At 44.7% G+C, this 19746-nt stretch overlaps 1 protein-coding gene across 1 annotated transcript in view; it reads right to left on the reverse strand.

Moving 5' to 3' along the window:
- Positions 1-19248, reverse strand: part of LOC126517969 (deubiquitinating protein VCPIP1-like) — an 84235-nt gene extending 64987 nt beyond the window's left edge. Inside the window, exon 1 of the mRNA XM_055064423.2 lies at positions 19111-19248. The gene's annotated coding sequence lies outside the window, so the exon portion shown is untranslated. The remainder of the gene's footprint in view (positions 1-19110) is intronic.
- Positions 19249-19746: the final 498 nt, after the last annotated feature.

Here is a 19746-nt window from a genome sequence, read left to right on the forward strand (position 1 = left end):
CACTCCTCTCTGCAATACCCTCTGGTCCTGAGAGTATTAAAATTAATGAAATAATTAAACATTATTGCGCGCGCTCGGTTCCGTCTGCATAGTTACCACAGATTAACGTTCCCACTTTCCTTCCTCAAATTTCAGGCATCCATCTGTCTCCCTTTACTTGAATATGTCTCAGTATCGTGGAATTGCACAATCAAAGCAAATAATATTTTTATTGAGCATGTGCAGAAAACGTTAATGAGTAGATATAAGCATCTCTTTATTTTATTTTTTAATTTTTTTCGCCTCACGCACCAACAGCTTTTCAATTCTGAATAATCACCCTACACTTCCATCACTCAGCTGCAGACGTAGTCGTACCGACGTCCTCTTTTCGTACAAAATCATTAATGGAATTATTACATGCCCTTTAAAGATCCCCTGGTGGTCAAAATGAATCCGGAGTCCCCCACTACGGCGTACCTTATAATCAGATTGTGGTTTTGGCCCGTGAAACCCCGGAATTCATCATCGATTATTGCATGTACGGGTCTACTATCTTCTGTTTCACTGCAAATTCTGCAGAAGACTACCACGGAAACAGACCCTTCCACGTTACTGCCTCCAGTCCTTTCTTGTTTTTGTTTTCTCATTTCATTTTTATCCCATAACTTCTTGTCGTAGTTGTCTTACATTTTTAGCACAGAGACCTCAGTGTTGCTCTTAGGAACAATAAATTATTATTATTATTATTATTATTATTATTATTATTATTATTATTTGATTTTCATTTATTAAATAAACAGCCTTCGTCACATTTACTATGGCCCATGCATAGTAGGGGCCAATTAGACACTCCTTACTTTGACCTAAGTGAAGCATTTGATGTAGTTTGCCATGAGCTCCCCATTACAAACCTCCCGCAAATGGACGTATACCTCCTTCCATCACTGTCCTGGTATATAATTACCCAACCAATAGATCGTGCTTCGTTGGCATTAATGGAAAGAGCGCTCTTCTCTTTGGGGTCACCCAAGGATGCGCTCTTGACCATCTTCTCTGCCTACTGTTCATAAATGACATTTCGTCAGCAATTCAACACTCTTCATTTCTTCTATACGCTGACGACTTAAGGCTATTTAAGACTGTCAACAGTGTTCGCGACTGCTTTGACCTCCGAAAATACCTTTTTTTTTTTTTTCACTCTCAAACTGGTGCAAAGACAATGCTATGGTATTAAGTTATATATGGAAAACACAACATGAGCAATTTTTCGTACATCCTTCAGGATGCTCCATTGCCCAGGGTCGATGAAATGAAAGAGGTTGATGTGTACTTCGACAAAGCTCTATGCTTCTTTTCGCACACTAAATATGCGAAACAACCTGCACTTCCCGCTCTTCCTCTGTGTTTCAGAAGAACTTATGTTTGGCCTAGTTGGTGTTTACTGCATATCATATTGACCGCAAATAAAGATGGGGACAGCGGGAGGGAACAGAAAAACACGGGCGATATTTTTTTTTTTTTTTTACCGCCCGTGTTGTTTATGTGTTCTCTCCCGCAGTCCCCGTGTTTATTTGCGGTCAATATGATATCCTCTGCGTTTGTCGTGTTTCGCATGACTTCCTCTCGCCTGCTGACTTTCTGAAACTCTATTCTAATGTGTGCTGTCCACTATTAGAGTATGCCTCTGTAGTTTGGGGCGGAACGTGGAAATCGAGTTCTGACCTCACTAAACGCGTTCGGAATAAACTGATATCTATTCTCCAGTATATCGTTTTTGCCGTGCTGGCGACCATAGTCCCAGCCCTACAGCCCTCACGTATATACCTCAACTCACACCTCCAAAATCAAGATGTACTGAATGAGACTCTTTGTTCCTCTATAAGGGGTTCGTGGCACTATACGTTGCCCGAAGGTTCTTGATCATGTACAATTTTCCGTACCGCAAAAATATACCAGGCAGCATTCCGCACTTTCTGCGCGGCCTTGTTGCATTAGAGACTGTTCCGTGGCTCGACTAAAAAAATGTGATAAGCATTCTGCCCATATTACCATATTTGAGAATTCATTGCTTGTGCTTTGTATATGTGTAGATAATCATGTTGTAATGTTAACTCACTTGAACTCGCAGGCTTCCTCGCTGTCTGTTCCCTTGTTTCCTTACCTCACATTGTTTTGTCGATCCCTTTTGTCTTCTCTGTACATTTTGCCTTGAGTATAGCTTTTTAAATGCACCAGTACGAAGGCTATTTAGCTGTTCCTGGACCCTCTAATATATATTTGATTGACTGATTGATTGATTGTTAATATTATTACTGTTACTGTAACTGAGGCCTGCGCACGATCGGCTCCGTCTGCAGACTTACAAGAGATTTCCGTACCCACACCCCCTTCCTCAAATTGTTAACATTCATATGCCTCCCATTACTCGAATACGCCTCACTATTGTGGAATGGCACAATCAGTTCAAACAGCATACTAATTTAGCGTGTACCGAAAAAAGTTCAGGTGCATATGTAAACATCGTTTTCGGACCTCGCGCACCAACAACTTTTGAAATTCGAATAATTATCCTACACTTCCGTCACTTCGCTGCAGACGTACACATATAGTCGCACCGACGTCCTCATTTGATACAAAATCATTCATGGAATTACTACATGTTAGGATCTACTAGCTTCTGTTTCACTGCGGGTTCCGCAGAAAGACTACCAGGGAACGTAGACCCTTTCCACGTTCGTACCTCTTTCAGCGGACACTCGCCTCTCCGCAGAATGCAAATTCTGCATAGCTGACATTTTCTTCATCTTGATATCTTTCAAGAAGTGTTGTCTTCTTTCTGTTCCTAGCGTCGAACATTCTCTTGAGACTTTCTTTTTTAGTCGCGTTCCTTCCATGACTTCTCATACTTTCTCTCTCCTTCCGTACTTGTTCTCCGTCTGTCAAGAAAGTTATTGTTATAGTATCCTTGTTCATTATGTAGCTATATATTACAGTTTCTTTCTTGTTTTTGTATTTTTATATATTAAAGTGAAGCTTTCTTTGCCTCTTCTTTCAAGTTTTCCACTGCTACTGCTGCTACTACTGTGGCTGTCTTGCACGTCAAATCGGCGGGTGCTTCAGAGCGTTTGCATACATGAAGGGAGCGTGGCAGAGAGGAAAGGCAACGCGAGAATTTCGGTCGGACCTTTCCATCGTATCGCATGTGCACGAAGCCCTCTGGAGCTCCCTGTACATCGCCACATTAGCCCCTTGACAGCTGACCCGTAGTGGCGGTGTAATGGTTTTGGTGTTACGCTGCTAAGTCCGAGGTTGCGGGATCGAATCCCGGCCACGGGGGCCACATTTCGATGGGGGCGGAAAGCAGAAAAATTCACCGACGATTACGACACTCCCTAATGCGAAATCTTAGGGCAGCTCTATACGTGTTTTCATTTGGCGATATATTGATGCGAATAGTTTGAGAGGGACATGCAGCTGAGTCAGCAATGGTCGAAAGTCTGATCTGCGGGTCAATCGTATCGGCTTTTTATACACGACTCGTCGAATGTTCCAGTGTAATCGCTGATGCCGCGTGGCTTCCAGAAAATACTACACAATTCGCGTCGCACATACAATCATATTACAAAACAATCGCAAACCATGACAATCTAAAGAAGCGCGAACATGACCGAACCAAACAAGAGCGAGCAAGAGCTGACGCGAGCAGACGATATAGTACGAAATGAGCGGTCCGGCTGATACCAGATACGAGTACGCATCGAGCGGTCGGGTGGGTCCACATGACACCGGTTTCCCGCGCGCACGTCACCGAAGGGGCCGCTCTCATTAGTCTCCGCCGTTCGCGGCTCGCGTCTTTCATCTCCCGCTCCACGTTCGCTCTTTCATTTTTCGCTGTGCTCGTTCTGTCGATCACGCCGCCGGCGCCGCCGAAGCAGAGGCTTGACGCAGGAACGGGAGCTGCGCTCTAAAACGCTCTTGTACCGTGCATTGGGTGCACGTTAAAAAAATGTAGTCAGAGTTAATCCAGAGACTCCAATACGGCGTGCCTCATAATCATATCGTGGTTCTGGCACGTAAAACACTAGAACTTATTTTTGATCTCAAGGCAACTGTAATTATCCGTGACCCCCCGAAAAGCATAGCAGCAACTGCAGCGCTTACTAACGTGCAAGTCAAGAAGGAAAGTAGACAGAATGATAGAATGGTCGAGAGGAGGCAAAGAATGGGTGCAACCGACGCAAACGAGTGAAAAACAGCCTTGCCACTCTTCGCTCGCAGTTTCCATACATAGGGGAGAGGGCGGGAGAGGGAAAAGGCGACGTGAGAAGGCGAGGAAACGCTACACTACAGGCGGTTGCGGGCGAATTGAAGGTACGGTAAAGTGGAAAGTTGGGCTAGTTGGTGAGTAATCATGATACCTTACTGGTGAAGCGGCGCACTGACACGGACACAGTGAGGACACACTAGAAAAGACGACACTCGCCGCACTCGCAACTATTTTATTTAATAATAATAATAATAATATATGGGGTTTTACGTGCCAAAACCACTTTCTGATTATGAGGCACGCCGTAGTGGGGGACTCCGGAAATTTTGACCACCTGGGGTTCTTTACCGTGCACCTAAATTTAAGTACACGGGTGTTTTCGCATTTCGCCCCCATCGAAATGCGGCCGCCGTGGCCGGGATTCGATCCCGCGACCTCGTGCTCAGCAGCCTAACACCATAGCCACTGAGCAACCACGGCGGGTTATTTTATTTCAGAAAGCATACTTCATATTTATATACCTGCGCACCCTCAGGCGTCAAAGAAAATCAAGGCAAGACTAAAGGCATTTTTTAAAAAATCATTTTCCCGCGCATACTCGGGCGTCATAGATATGACACCTATCTATCATGGTGTGCAATCCTATCGTATTTGTTGCAACCCTAACGACCATTCTTATTACAGAATATTTTTGTTCTTTTTTTCTTTTAGTGAACTTCCAAAAAGGCAACCTCACCATGGCTTTCACTGTTGAGTTGCCGAAGAATGGCAAGCTACAGTTTTTAGATTAGGCGTTTACTACCACACCGGACCACGTTTGCTGGTCATACAATCCACGATCAGAAAAACCCTTGCTTAGCTATAATTCGGGACACTCAAAAACCTTAAAAAGTGCCACAGCTTTCTCGTGCCTGAGGGCGGCCTTAACTAAGTCTTGCCCGGAAAAAATAAAGGAGACTTTCAGCCAACAAGTTATAAGACTAAAGAATGCAGGATATGAAAAACATGTACTGTGTACATCAGCCTATATGTTGATTCGTTATGTGCGCAATGGCTATCAGAAAGAGCGCAACAGAAAAGAGATTGTCAGCAAAAAAAAAGTGTCAATACCATATGCACACAAAATTGCGCATAACTTTAAAAAAAAAAAAAAAAAAAAAAAAAAAACGTAGGTGGCAGATATGGTCTACGAGTAATTTTTTCAGCACCGAACAAACTCGGAAAAATATGTGCCGGACTGGATCGTAGAGTTTCAACAAAAATAAAAGTAAATGGTCGTAAGTGCACGGTCAAGCATAAAGAAAAACTTGTCGAGTGCAGGTCATCCGTAGTCTACTGTTTGCCCATATCGTGTGGAAAAGTACACATCGGCCAAACAGGTCGGTGTGTAAACACAAGACTTTTGGAGCACAAAATGTCACTGGGGGGAACATTCATTCGCACATTAAAGGACACTGCTCACAACATGGGTGCTGGCCGCTTTACAATGATACCTCAGTTTTATCGCACCATAAGGATCAGCTAACCAGGGAAATAATCGAAGCCTTTCATATTCACAAGAGGGGAGAGGGTTGTATCAGTCAGCCATCTGTACATCTAAGCCATGGTGAGGTTGCCTTTCTGGAAGTACACTAAAATAAAAAAATAATAAAATTGTGTAATCAAAATGGTTATGGTTGCAACAAATACGATAGGACTGCACACCATGATAGATAGGTGCCATATCTTTGACGCCCGCGTGTGCGCGGGCAAATGATTTTTAAAAAATGCCTTTAGTCTTGCCTTGATTTTCTTTGACGCCTGAGGGTGCGCAGGTATATAAATATGAAGTATGTGTTCTGAAATAAAATAGTTGCGAGTGCGGCGAGTGTCGTCTTTTCTTGTGTGCCTTCACTGTGTCCGTGTCAGTGCGCTGCTTCACCAGTACGGTATGATGAAGGTACGGTACACTATGTTTCTGTCATTTCGGAAAAATAAGCACACTGCAAATTTGTCAAGCGGACAATTCACACAGGACGTGCAGAAACGGCAGCCGCATTGAAGTGCACCGTAGGGTCTAGGCAACAATGCGGAAGCGGTCGCACGTCAATTCAACACTTCTGTGCCCGCTGCGGTATCCTTGCGGCTATGGCATTGCTCGTGGTTGCGGGTTTGATACCGAACGCGGCAGGCTCATTCCGACGGGGGCGAAATAAAAAAAAAAAAGCTCGTGCGCTTAGATTTAGGGATACAATAAAGGACACCACGGTGTCTAAATTAACCCGGGGTCCGCCGCTACAGCACGCGTTATAAGCCGATTGTGATTTTGGCACGTACAGCGCCATACGCCGATTGTATTTAAATATTATACTGCCGCGATGCGATGTGCCATGTGAGGCAATGACAATGCTCAACCCTATCATAGGTTATGAACAACGGCGCACAACAACGTCTCAAGCAAACAGGTATCCGCTGAGTGCTCCGTGTACCACGCAAACAAACACCAGTGATGCTCACAAAGTAACGCTTAGCATCAACTCGCCACTCTCGTATTCGACTAAACGTCGAAGAAAGTAGACATTTGCCGTCAACCACTAATCACCGCTAATTATCGTCAGTCAAATAAAACAGCCAAGAGAGCCTCGCTTACATCAATTCCCGCTGTGCGCGGGATCTGCATATTATATATATATATATATATATATATATATTACTTCTTTTTTTTTTTTTGTGCACCCGCACCCAGTCCTCGGTGTTTTTCCTGTTTTCCTGGACAAATTACATCAATTGTTGTTGTTATTATTATTATTATTATTATTATTATTATTATTATTATTATTATTATTATTATTATCATGGACGCTCTTTTAAAAAACATGCTCCAAAGTGTAGCGTATAATTCGCCTCTGCTTTCTTCTCGAAACATATTTACCGCCGTAAGTTTTCCGACGTTCCGCTCATTGTTTGTTGAAACAGTGGTATTACGTCATTTTTGGAACTCGGATTTCAAAGTTGAGCATAAACCTGTGCGCATGCTCCGTTCGGGCTTGCGTTTCACTGTGCCTCGTTCCGCAACGAGATACGGTGAGGAATGCATCATGTAACCGCACTGAAAAACAAGGGACAAGAAAGGAACACACAAGACAGGCGCGCCTGTCTTGTGTGTTCCTTCCTTGTCCCTTGTTTTTCAGTGCGGTTACATGATGCATTCCATTAACGACCACCAACTAGCCCGCTTATCCCTGTTAAATACGGTGAGGCCCGGCGATGTGTGTACGTTCCTAATCTGTTTAACAATCTACCAGAGGGCATTTTCACAGCAACTTCGAAAAGATCACTGAAAAAGATGATACGTGCTCTGTAGGCTAAACATGTTCCATATTCACATTGCTTTGCCTTCTCATCTCAGGTAACACTTATGAGGAAATTGCTTCCAAGATTCGAATTCTTGCATGTTGTGTTGTATGTTTTGTTCGTTTTATGTAAGCTTGAACTCTAGGCACTGCTGCAATAAATTTGCGCAGTCAAATGTAGTGTCGCGCGCTTTATGTAACAGCGTCATTATTTTCTTTGATATGTGATTGTTTTCCTATTTCAATGTATTGCCATGCCAATTCTGCAGGGCCATGTCCCACAAGCCCTTGTAGGCTTTGACAGGCCTGATTATAATGCTGTATATGTGTTATGGCAATAAAGATATTATTATTATTATTATTGTTATTATTATTATTATTATTATTATTATTATTATTATTATTATTATTATTATTATTATTATTATTATTATTATTATTATTTATCAAAGGACGCTCTTGCGGACGTTGTGCTCTTTCTGATTAACTATTTCTTAGAACATGCCGTCTTGCCATAAAATTTGAAGACAGCTATTGTAAGACGACTGTTCAAGGGAGGTCAGAAGAACACAGTTGAGAACAATCGACCGATCTCTGTTTTGCCAATCCTTTCCCAAATACTGGAGAAATTTCTATTTGAATGCATGATGTCCCTCTTAAATAAATTTGCTTTCCTTTGAAACCACCAATACGGTTTTATTCCAGGAAGGGGCACCATACATCTTGTGGAGAAATTTGCAGACCCGTTGTGCGCAGCGTTTGAGGAAAACTCGTTTAGCTGCGCTCTCATTTTAGTTGTTAAGAAAGCTTTTGATACGGTTAACCATAGTGTTTCTTTAGAAAATCTTTACTTACTAGGCTTTCGACGTCCCTTGTTTGCCATTCTCAAGAAATTTTTGAGCGGTCGTTCTCAAATTGTTAGTTTAAACAATCAATCAGAATATAGTAGCAAGCTACCTGTGAAGGCTGGTGTATACCACAGGGATCCATTCTATCTGCACTACTCTTAAATATATTTACAAATGACTTGAGCTTAATAACTTCTAAGTATTTAACATTTCAGTACGTGGACGACACTGCTTTGCTCACAGACATATAAACTACGAGACAGCAGTTAATGTGTTGCAGGAAAACGTAAATCATGTAATGAAATGGTTCGCTGAGAACGGCATTTCAGTGAACACACAGAAAACCAAAATAATATGTTTTAGAAATCCGCTACAGACAGCCCTTATAGACACACAAGTATTTTTACATGATCATGATTCTCTCTCTTGTCGTTGCGAACCCGTTGAATATGTAAATTCGTACAAATATCTCGGGGTGGTTTTCGATAGCAGTTTATCATGGCATGACCACTTAGGCTTACGTTTGTGCCAGGCTACGGTAGGTTTCATGGTTACTATTTAATATCAGATCTTTGGCTCCAATGTATGCGAAGAAAACTATAATTTATGCCTTTGCGTATAGTGTTCTTAGATACGGAATCACCTTATTTGCGTCATGTCCTTCCCATTGGCATTGCCGAATTGAAAGCATCTTAAAAAAACATGTTAAAGAGCATTGCGTATAATTGTCATATCCCATCCAGGGCGGACATTTTCCGGTTCTTACGTCTTATTCCTTCATTCCATTCTCTCTTCGTACAAACTGTTGTTCATCGCCACTTTTAGAATTCAGACTTTTTAGTTAAGTATGACGCTAACCGGAAGTTGCGAAAAACCATTCTATTTCATGTACCGCGGAGCTTAACAAGGTATGGAAAGGCAAGAAGCTTATGTGCCGGACATTTTTAATGGGTTACCAAAATAACTTTTTGATGGAACCTCTATGCGAAACCTAAAAACATATTTGAAAACATTGTGTTGATTGTTGCATTCTCTTACAGTTGTGCTTAGAAGTATGATATTATATATATTGAGTTTTCTTTCCTTGGAGTTAGCACTGCTGTCCTTGGTACTGGTTTTGTGATTGCTTTGTTTTTCTATTTCTTCAGCTGAACCTATTGTTCCTTTCAATCAATGTTCTGTTTGTTGTTGCCCATATTGTTACCTCTGCCGTAAACTGCCAGGCCCAGTCCTTCAAGCCTCCTGTTGGCTTTGATGGGCCTGAGCCTCTCTGTATCCTCTACAAAGTGTCAATAATAATAATAATAATAATAATAATAATAATAATAATAATAATAATAATAATAATAATAATAATAATAATAATTATTATAATAATTATTATTATTATTATTATTATTATTATTATTATTATTATTATTATTATTATTATTATTATTATTATTATTATTCCTTAGTGACGCAGAAGCTGTGAATGTGTCTTGTGGCGATTTCCCTCTTGTCAAGCCAGATAAATATCGCCCCCCCCCCGCTTCATATTTCCTTACAATTCGTGATACCTAGTAGCAGGGGATTAAGGGATACAGCAACACCTCGCTCTTTTAATTTGTCAAGCGGAGATTACGTGGGTCTTTACCACTATCCTAATAATGCGGACTGGTCTTCAGTAGTAGAACTAAGAGATGTTAATGAGCAAGTCACGGCATCCACGAATGCTCTTCATGATGGAATGAAGTAGTTTATACCACTAAAAGGTGCTAAACGCTCTAAATTTCCCCACTTGTTTTCTGTTGAACTGAAAAAAAAAAAGCTTTAAAGCTTAGAGGTCGTGCTCACAGGAAGGTACAGAGTGCAAATCAGGAACACTGGCATATAGATTTTAAAATGTACAGGGCACTCTCTAAACGTCTTTGCAAGCGTTATCATTCCATCTATATAGCTCACGTGGAGGCTGGTACTTCGAAAAATTCAAAATCTTTTTGGAGACGTTCAGTGGCGTAGCAACAGGGGGGGCAGGGGGGCCGTGGGCCCCGGGTGCAAGGGGCCAGTAGGGGGGGGGGGGGGTGTCATATACGTCTGAAGACACCTGGAAATTGTCGATATCCTCGCCTTCCTCGACTACACCGGTGGGGGGGGAGGTTACAGAAGACCTATGGGCCCCGGGTGCCAGACGACCTAGCTACGCCACTGGACACGTTCGTGAACAGTCATCCAACAATACGAAACAAGGTATCTCCCTAATCAGAGTCGACAGCCAACCTGCTCCAGATGTCGCGGGCGCCTTCGCCCAACACTTCGGGTCCATGTACGGTGAAGGGTACAGTGAAGGAGTTAGTGAGCTTTACAATCACCCTTCCTTAGATTCAAGTCTGTCGGTCTCAGAGGACCTTGTCTTTAAGAGCATAAAACACTTAAAACCGCCTTTTTCGCGTGGTTCTGATGACATTACACCTGCTTTGATTAAGACGCACGGTGCCTTGCTTGTTCCAGTGCTTACTTGTATTTTTAATTCTGCTTTAAAGACAAACACGTTCTCAAAGGCTTGGAATGTAGCGCGGGTCGTTGCCGTCTTTAAGTCAGGGGTATTGCTAGCTGCGAGTAACTACAGGCCTATTTCTCTCCTATGCGCAGCATCTAAATTATTCAAGTCAACTCCACACTCAATACTTTCAATCCTCTATTAAAAATACTATCATTCCTCAGCAGCATGGTTTCATATTGGGACGCTCCACATTAACTTCACGATGCATGCCTTTCACGCAGTGTGTAAGAAAGGACAGCTGGATGTTATTTATTTTGACCTCTAAGGCGCTTGATGTTGTATGCCACAAAATCCTCCTTTAAAGTTGAAGCAACTTGATCTGCACCACTCTGTCACAGCGCTGATAAGAAGCTACTGACGATAAGTGCTGACGAGCAGGCGACATATAGCGTCTATTCTGTGGTGTTCTCCTCCCGTGCTCTTGGGACAAAGGAACGACAACACAGTAGTGCAAACAACCACAAGGGCATTTATTGCACCTTTCATAGATCAATGCCAGCTAGCCGAGTTGCTATCCACAAAACATGCCGATGGGCACGCGACAAATCTAGAAGTCCGACTCACCGCGACCGGATAGCGAGCGAATATGTTCGCCCCATGCTGGATCCCAACGCCTGGTCGTTCGCGCGTACTGTCACGCGAACGGTGGCGCATTCCAAGGCGGCCACGCGAGACGGTCTCGCAGAAGCATGGGTCGGCGCACGCGCGGCACGGCACGTCCGTCCCGCTCGCTGTCCTGAATCCAAGAGAGAGCGCCTTGTCTTCCCCGCACCCAAGTAACCCCGCTGCGGCGCGACACTCGCGCCATCCCTCGCACCGCGCTTGCACCACTCCGACCGCCGCGGGCGCCAGGCCACGCGAGCCGTGCGGGAAAACAACATATCAGGGGATGCGTAGAGTCGCGCATCCCCAGAATTCAGAGTGCCTGCATGGATATTTCCATGCCTAACTTTAATATTTTCCTCAAAGGAGTTGCAGAGGAATTTCAATAACTGAAGAAAAACACTCATATCTGTTGTGTGTTCTGTCATTCTGTAATCCTCTTTGTTTCTCCACTTTTGCTTTGTATTCACTTCGCGTACACATTTTATGGTGTTAAAGTCTGCATTCGCGAAATTATTATTATTGTGTGTGTGTGTGTGTGTGCGTGCGTGTGCGTGCGTGCGTGTGCGTGCGTGCGTGCGCGTGCGCGCGTGTGCGTGCGTGCGTGTGTGTGCGTGTGCGTGCGCGCGTGTGTGTGTGCGTGCGTGTGCGTGTGCGTGTGTGTGTGTGTGTGTGTGTGTGTGTGTGTGTGTGTGTGTGTGTGTGTGTGTGTGTGTGTGTGTGTGTGTGTACTGTTTTGCCGAGCGCGCCAGCAACAAGACCCACGAGGTTGTTCCTGGGCGCTTTAATAAACACCCTTGATTGATTGATTGGTTGATTATTATTATTATTATTATTATTATTATTATTATTATTATTATTATTATTATTATTATTTAGGAGTACTGGTTTCGACTGTATGCTTTGAGTAGACTGGCTCATCGTCTATACTTCACATCTTCCATGTGCCCTCACAGTCACCTTTTACATATTTTTCCTTTGCCTTCCCCCTGTGAATAGTAGCTGAAGAAGGGACTCAAGGCCACCCTTCTATGAATAAATTTTCCCGCTATATGATTGGGCGTTTATCTTGATCTTGCCTTCGAGTTCTCCGCTGTATAGCTGTGAAGCCTCGCATCTAACTTGAGCGCGTGAAATCAAGCTAACGCAAGCTATCAATTTGCTGGTTCATGCCCAGTAAAACGGGCGTATTTAAAGATGTTAGAGAAAAAAAGTAAAGAAAAAGTTATCCTTTAACATCCTTAGGGGTAACTGTGCAGCCACTTCGATCGAAGGAAGACCATATTTACGAGCCATGTTTGTGGCCATATTTATGAGCGTACCTGGTCATGGGCGAAACGTTCGAAACGTGGCGACCAGGGAGTCGCTTCCGGCGCACTATGTACACAAAAGCACGGCCTTCGAGACTAGTTTCGGTTATTATTCGCTGGCACAGTAACAGCAGCGGATGAATTCTATGCTGACCTGTACAGTACCCAAAGGAGTCAGAAGGCTCCCATTTGAAGCAGTAACGAACACGATACAGAAACTTCTCCTATAACTAGCGATGAGGTCAGAAGGGCCTTGCAAGAGATGAAACTGGGAAGAGCTGCAGCAGAAGATGGAATAACAGTCGATTTAATCAAAGATGGAGGAGACATATATAGGAAGAATTCTACACTGACCTGTACAGTACCCAAAGGACTCAGAATAACTACATTCGAAACAATAATGAACAGGATACAGAAACTCCTCCTATAACTAGCGATGAGGTCAGAAGGGCCTTGCAAGAAATGAAACGGGGAAAAGCGGCAGGAGAAGATGGTATAACAGTCGATTTAATCAAAGACGGAGGAGACATAATGCTTGAAAAACTGGCTGCTCTTTATACGAAGTGTCTATCGACTGCAAGGGTCCCAGAACACTGCATGGACGAATGCAAACATTATACTGATCCACAAAAAGGGAGACGTTAAAGAAATGAAAAATTAGAGGCCCATTAGCTTACTCGCGTTATTATATAAAATATTCTCCAAGATAATCTCCAATAGAACAAGGGCAACACTGTATTTTAGTCAACCAGGGGAACAGGCAGGCTTCAGGAAGGGATACTCTACAATAGATCACATCCATGTCATCAATCACGTAATCGAGAGATCTGCAGAGTACAATCAGCATCTCTATATGGCTTTCATAGATTACGAAAAGGCCATTGATTCAGTAGAGATACCAGCAGTCATAGAGGCATTACGTAATCAAGGAGTACAGACCGCTTACGTAAATACCCTGGGAGATATCCACAGAGATTCCACAGCTACCTTAATTCTACACAAGATAAGTAGGAAGATACCTATAAAGAAAGGGGTAAGACAAGGAGACACAATCACTCCAATGATATTCACTGCGTGCTTGGAAGGAGTATTCAAGCTATTAAACTGGGAAGGCTTAGGAGTAAAGGTCGACGGCGAGTATGTCAGCAACCTTCGGTTTGCCGATGGCATTGTTCTATTCAGCAACACTGCCGACGAGTTACAACAAATTGCTGAGGACCTTAACAGAGAGAGTGTAAGAGTGGGGTTGAAGATTAATATGCGGGAGACAAAGACAATGATGAATGCCCGGGCAAGGGAACAAGAGTTCAGGATCGCCAGTCAGCCTCTAGAGTCAGTGAAGGAGTACGTTTCACTAATCACAGGGAACACTGATCATGAGAAGTAAATTGATAGAAGCATAAAAATGGATTGGATGGCACACGGAAGACATTGCCAGCTGCTGACTGGAAGCTTACCATTATCATTGAAAAGCGAAGCCTACAATCAGTGCATTTTACCGGTGCTGACACATGGGGCAGGGACTTGGAGACTGACAAAGAAGCTTTAGAACAAGTTAAGGACCGCGCGAAGAGCGATGGAACGAAGAATGATAGGTATAACGTTAAGAGACAGAAAGAGAGCGGTTTGGATCAGAGAGCAAACGGGTATAGCCGATATTCTAATTGACATTCAGAGGAAGAAATGGAGCTGGGCAGGTCATGTAATGCGCAGGTTAGATAACCGCTGGACCACTAGGGTTACGGAATGGGTGCCAAGAGAAGGGAAGCGCAGTCGAGGACGGCATAAGACTAGATGGGGCGATGAAATTAGGAAATTCGCGGGCGCTAGTTGGAATCGGTTGGGGCAGGACAGGGGTAATTGGAGATCGCAGGGAGAGGCCTTCGTCCTGCAGTGTACATAAAATGGGCTGATGATGATGACTATTCACTGGGGGATGCGATGTGGACACCACCTATAGCTAGCGGTCAACATATTCGGCTTAAATCGAGAGAAAGTTCCGTTTTAACTGAAAAAGGTAAATAAAAGTTAATTTACCAGAGAGATAATGCGGTGACTGGCCCGCAGGTGAGAGCCTATACACGTGCAAGCCAACGTCATGCGTTAGTCTATATTACCAATGCAATGTTTATATTTGTTGCCATAGGAACTATATGGACACTCCAGGCGCATTTCTGCCGTCGCTACGATGTTCCGTATAAAATCCGAGGGCGATAACACCGTCGCCGCGACCCGCCGTGGTTGCTCAGTGGCTACGGTGTTAGGCTGCTGAGCACGAGGTCGCGGGATCGAATCCCGGCCACGGCGGCCGCATTTCGATGGGGGCGAAATGCGAAAACACCCGTGTACTTAGATTTAGGTGCACGTTAAAGAACCCCAGGTGGTCGAAATTTCCGGAGCCCTCCACTACGGCGTGCCTCATAATCAGAAAGTGGTTTTGGCACGTAAAACCCCATAATTTAAACACCGTCGCCGCGCGCCGTATGGTGTATGTGCAAGTGAAAGCGTGCGAGGGTGAGCCGGCGATTTCGACTCAATCTCGCGCGCGCGAGGGAGGAAAGCGGGGAGGAAGCGCGCCGTCTTCCGTCGCGCGCAAGGCACCGGAGGGAGTAGGGGGAGGGGGAAAGAGCGTTATACTCCGGCGGCTGTTGGTGGCGTATGGCGAGGCCTCGCGGGCCGTACCTCCAAAGCGATCTGCGATGGGCACAGCGCCGAGTGCTGACAGCTTCGTGTGCGCTGTGTTTTCGCCGCTTAGTTCGCATTGATTCGAGACGCAGCGCGAATGCCAATTCGCTCGCTGCTGCTGCCGCACTTCCTCCCTCTAGCGTTTTGACAGCAAGTTGCAGTGGTCATCGAGCGAGATGTGTTCATGTTTGCTTGGGCATACGTGGCACCATGCTTGTTAATTTAGTTAGTAAGCGAATGCTTGCAAGTTTACACGGCTGATAAAACTATAATATTCTTAATTCGTATAGCTATCTAGTAATTTGCTATCATAATCGTTGCTTTCGTCTTTGAGGCGAAACTGCGACTCTTTTTTTCTAATATGGGTTTGGTTTTTCCTGCCGCTGTTACAGAACAGGGAAAGAAGGAGGGGTTTCGCAGAGGCATCGGGGGAGCTCCGGGGTGCCTACTCTGGACATCGCCAAATTCCGCCATTTTGAACCAATCAGAGAGGCCGTGGCGGGCCCCTGGGCCAATCAGCGCCGACAAGACAGCGCATTCGACAACATGGCGGAATTCGACAATGTTGGCAATGGCGTGCTTGTGCTCCTGGTAGAATGGCCTCTTAATTCCTGGAAATTATGGGACAGGCGTTGAAGCACGGTTTCTCTTATTTAATTCCTACTGAACTATACAAAGCAAGGTGTTCATGCAGCAACGTTCATCAGTGCTGCATTCAACGCCTGAAACTGCAGCAAACGCCAAGTTCAGCGATGAAGTCGCAAACAGCAAATTTAATTGTTTGCAGGGCATATAAGATAAAAGAAGTGACCGAATTGCAAACACAAATAAATTCCGAATTACCGGCTAGAATAGAAGCGTCGTCGTTTTAAATGATTTCTTATTCACTTTAAAAAATGTGCGTTAACGAATAGGAGGGAAGACGGAAAACAAGAATGGAAGTCACCCCGGGTGTCGAAAAAAAACGAATGATACCGCACGATCAGGGTCTCCTATGAGACCTAGAAAACGAACTCTTGCAGAGATTATAGAGACTGACTGCCAATCATAAATTCTAGTTCTCTTTCCGGGCTATTGAACATTGTCTTTGTCTTCGGCATGTCATTCATCAACCCTACTCTTACACTTTGTCGGCTAGCATCCTCAACATTTGTTGCAAGTCGCCTCCAGCGTTGCTGAATACTATCATTACATCTGCAAAACGCAGGTCGGCGAGCTATTCGTCGTTGATCCTCACTCCTACACCTCCTCAGTATAATAGATTAATTGAATACTTCCAAGCATGCAGTGAATAGCATCGTAGACATCGCGTTTCTTTGCCCAACCCTTTTCGAGATCGGTATTCTTCTATTCTTAATTCTTGTGATGAGTTAGGGTAGCTGTGCAATCTTAACTGATATTTCCTAAGATAACTGCGCATCGCTTTGGTAATTATTCTTCATTAAAACAACCCTTTCAGATGTATTTCTGCATTTGTTAGTTAACACAGGTAGAACGCATTGATTGTAGAGTTACCCTTCCGGGGATAGCGGTAAACTGGCCGGCCATGACTTGGTAGTGGTGTCCCAATCCCATTTGTATCCTTCATCAAATTTTCTTCTCATGGTCCGCGTCCCCTGCCATCAGTTGGCTTACATAAATGCGTCCTTGCGCAAGCAGACTACTAATCACGAAATCTCGTTCTCTTGCCAAGCTCACCCTATAGTAGTTTGCATATCATTCTTCAAGGCTACGCTTATACACCGCCGGTTAAGGTCCTCAGTCATTTGTTGGAAACGGTCTTCAGCAACAGTGTCCTTCGCTAACGGCGTCGTTATTTCATGCATATTCCATGCATGTAGTGAACAGATAGTGGCCGCAGCCACCAACCCGGGAATATTGGGGCTTATGTAATTACGCATGCAGATGACGACACCAAAAAGACACCGTTCGCCACCATCGCGCATGTGTCACCCGGCGTTGGTCGTGCTTTTGAACATGTAATTTTATCTTGCCCACCAAACTTCGGAGGCTGTTTACTTATTTTCTTGTCTTCGTCGAGAAGAGCTTTCCGCGTGTCACGCCGATTGCAATACGCCTGTGTTTGCAATAACGTTCGAGTTGTTAGGTCACGTGCCTGTTCTTTTCTTGAGATATACCGTGTTCGCCCTTGGTGCTGCTCGTGGCCCAGTGGTAGAGCGCCAGCCTCGGCTGTGGGAGGTACCCACCGCCACCGGGCACCCACAGATTCTTTCGTAACTGACACAAGCATACCCTGGCGCGGCGTTCGGCTTTCGTTGGGGATGATACGCTTGCGAAGTGACTCGCGAGCCTGCGCCCTTACAATCGCGTCGAAGCGAACACTTGCCTATTGGAACTACTCTTCCATTTATGTGCCATATCTAACATATACACGGCCTTCAGCAAATTCAGTTGTCTATGTGCTCCCATGCATACAAGAGTGTTTTGTTGAAAAAGTAAGTTGAACAACAGTGCAGTTTTACGGCGAGTTTGATGGCGCATATCTTCAAAGTGGTGTCATTCTGGATATTCATGCCAAATGGACACGCCCTGCAAGCTCAGCGGCTACAATGGGTAAATTGCAATATGCGCCGTAAATTACCTAATTATTAGCAGGTTAATACGTGCATTTTTAAAAATTGAATATCAGTTTCTTTTTTTATTTTTCGTGCAAGTAATGTCCACCTCTCTGAACAATTCAGCTCAACGACTGGAATTTTGTTATCTGCAAAGGCGATTTTGGAAAATTCCGCAATACTCAAATATGATCACCCCGTATATGACAACGTAACGTATCAGCAGGCAGACGAGGCAGTTTTCAAGCTTACTTAAATGCTATCAAACGCGTGGCAACAACGGGACATGGACACAGGAAGGAACTACGAAACGCACAGCATCAACGAAATGTTATTTCGGGTTGGCCTGGGCTTATACCCTTTTAGCTATATGAGTCATAAAAAACACGCGTCAATACACTTCTCGGGCGGAAAAATTCCAAATACGCAAGAACGACTGTAAAAAGTAATTGCCGAAAGCGCCAGCCAACACAAACCACCCTGCGATATATGTATATTTCACATGAGACAGGGTAGGATCACGTGCTCGTACCCCAGCTGTGACGTACGTCAACACAGCTGAGAACGATATATTTCGTTGTTGAAAGAAATCGTTGTGTGGCTGTCGTTCGTTCCTGTGTCCAGAGGCGTATCCGGAAGGGGGAAAGAGGGGGTGGGGGACAAACTGAAAACGTGCCCCCTACCCCCGCCCCTCAGAAAAAAATTATCGGTTATGCCAACTGCCTGTGCACACGCATGCATGTCTCCGTGAAGCGCTACATTCCAATATCGCTAACATCGTCCGTGAAAACTCAATTATTAACGGGCACGTGCGTTGATGAACGCTGGAATTAAACGACGGTCTCGCCGCAACGGACAGTTCGCACGCTTTAGTAAAAAAAAAAAACGACCGGCTGGCGGCGAAGGATGCTTTCGGAGCATTTCGGCGGCGTTCTCGACAAAGACGCGGAATTGGCTCAACTCACTGCGATGAGTGCGAAGCTAGGGTCGCCGAGTAGCCGGACCGGTGGATCAGCGCACGACGTCAAAATGTGCAAACGCACCACAGTACACACTTGGATCGGCCAACAGCCGAACCGTGGTCGCATGGTCACCCGGCAGCTATTCCCGCGAGGGGCGCTTCGGGCGCTCTTATGGAAAGAAGCTGAACCCGCAAGTTTCGTCTTTGTCCTTAATTGACTTTCTGTAGCCATCTGCGACGTTCTAAATTTTAATAGAAGGGACATGTTTTATGTGTATACACGCTGAGCGTACGCGTATACTCCTGGTTTCATTTAAAATCGCGGTTTCCTAATAAACGTTTATATTGTGTTGTTGTTGTTGCCTGAAAACATGGCGCGTACCCACAGGGGGCATTGCCCGCACTAAATGTAGTGATACCCCAAGTTCATCAATGAGGAGTGGGACTCGCTTCTGCGTAGCCGCGCTCTAGAAAAGCAAATCCTGGCTGTCCGGCGTGCCCGCGACCGGGCCGGTGGGCTAGACCTGCCGGTCCCGACGTGGGACAAGCCGGGTGCGCGACGAGTTCGCGTCCGTCGCCGGACCTGCAATAAAGTTTCTTCGCTCACTCACTCACTCACTCACTCACTCATGCGTGTCTA

Source organism: Dermacentor andersoni, chromosome 11 (assembly GCF_023375885.2).
Source record: "Dermacentor andersoni chromosome 11, qqDerAnde1_hic_scaffold, whole genome shotgun sequence".
In the NCBI taxonomy this organism is placed as follows: Eukaryota; Metazoa; Arthropoda; class Arachnida; order Ixodida; family Ixodidae; genus Dermacentor; species Dermacentor andersoni.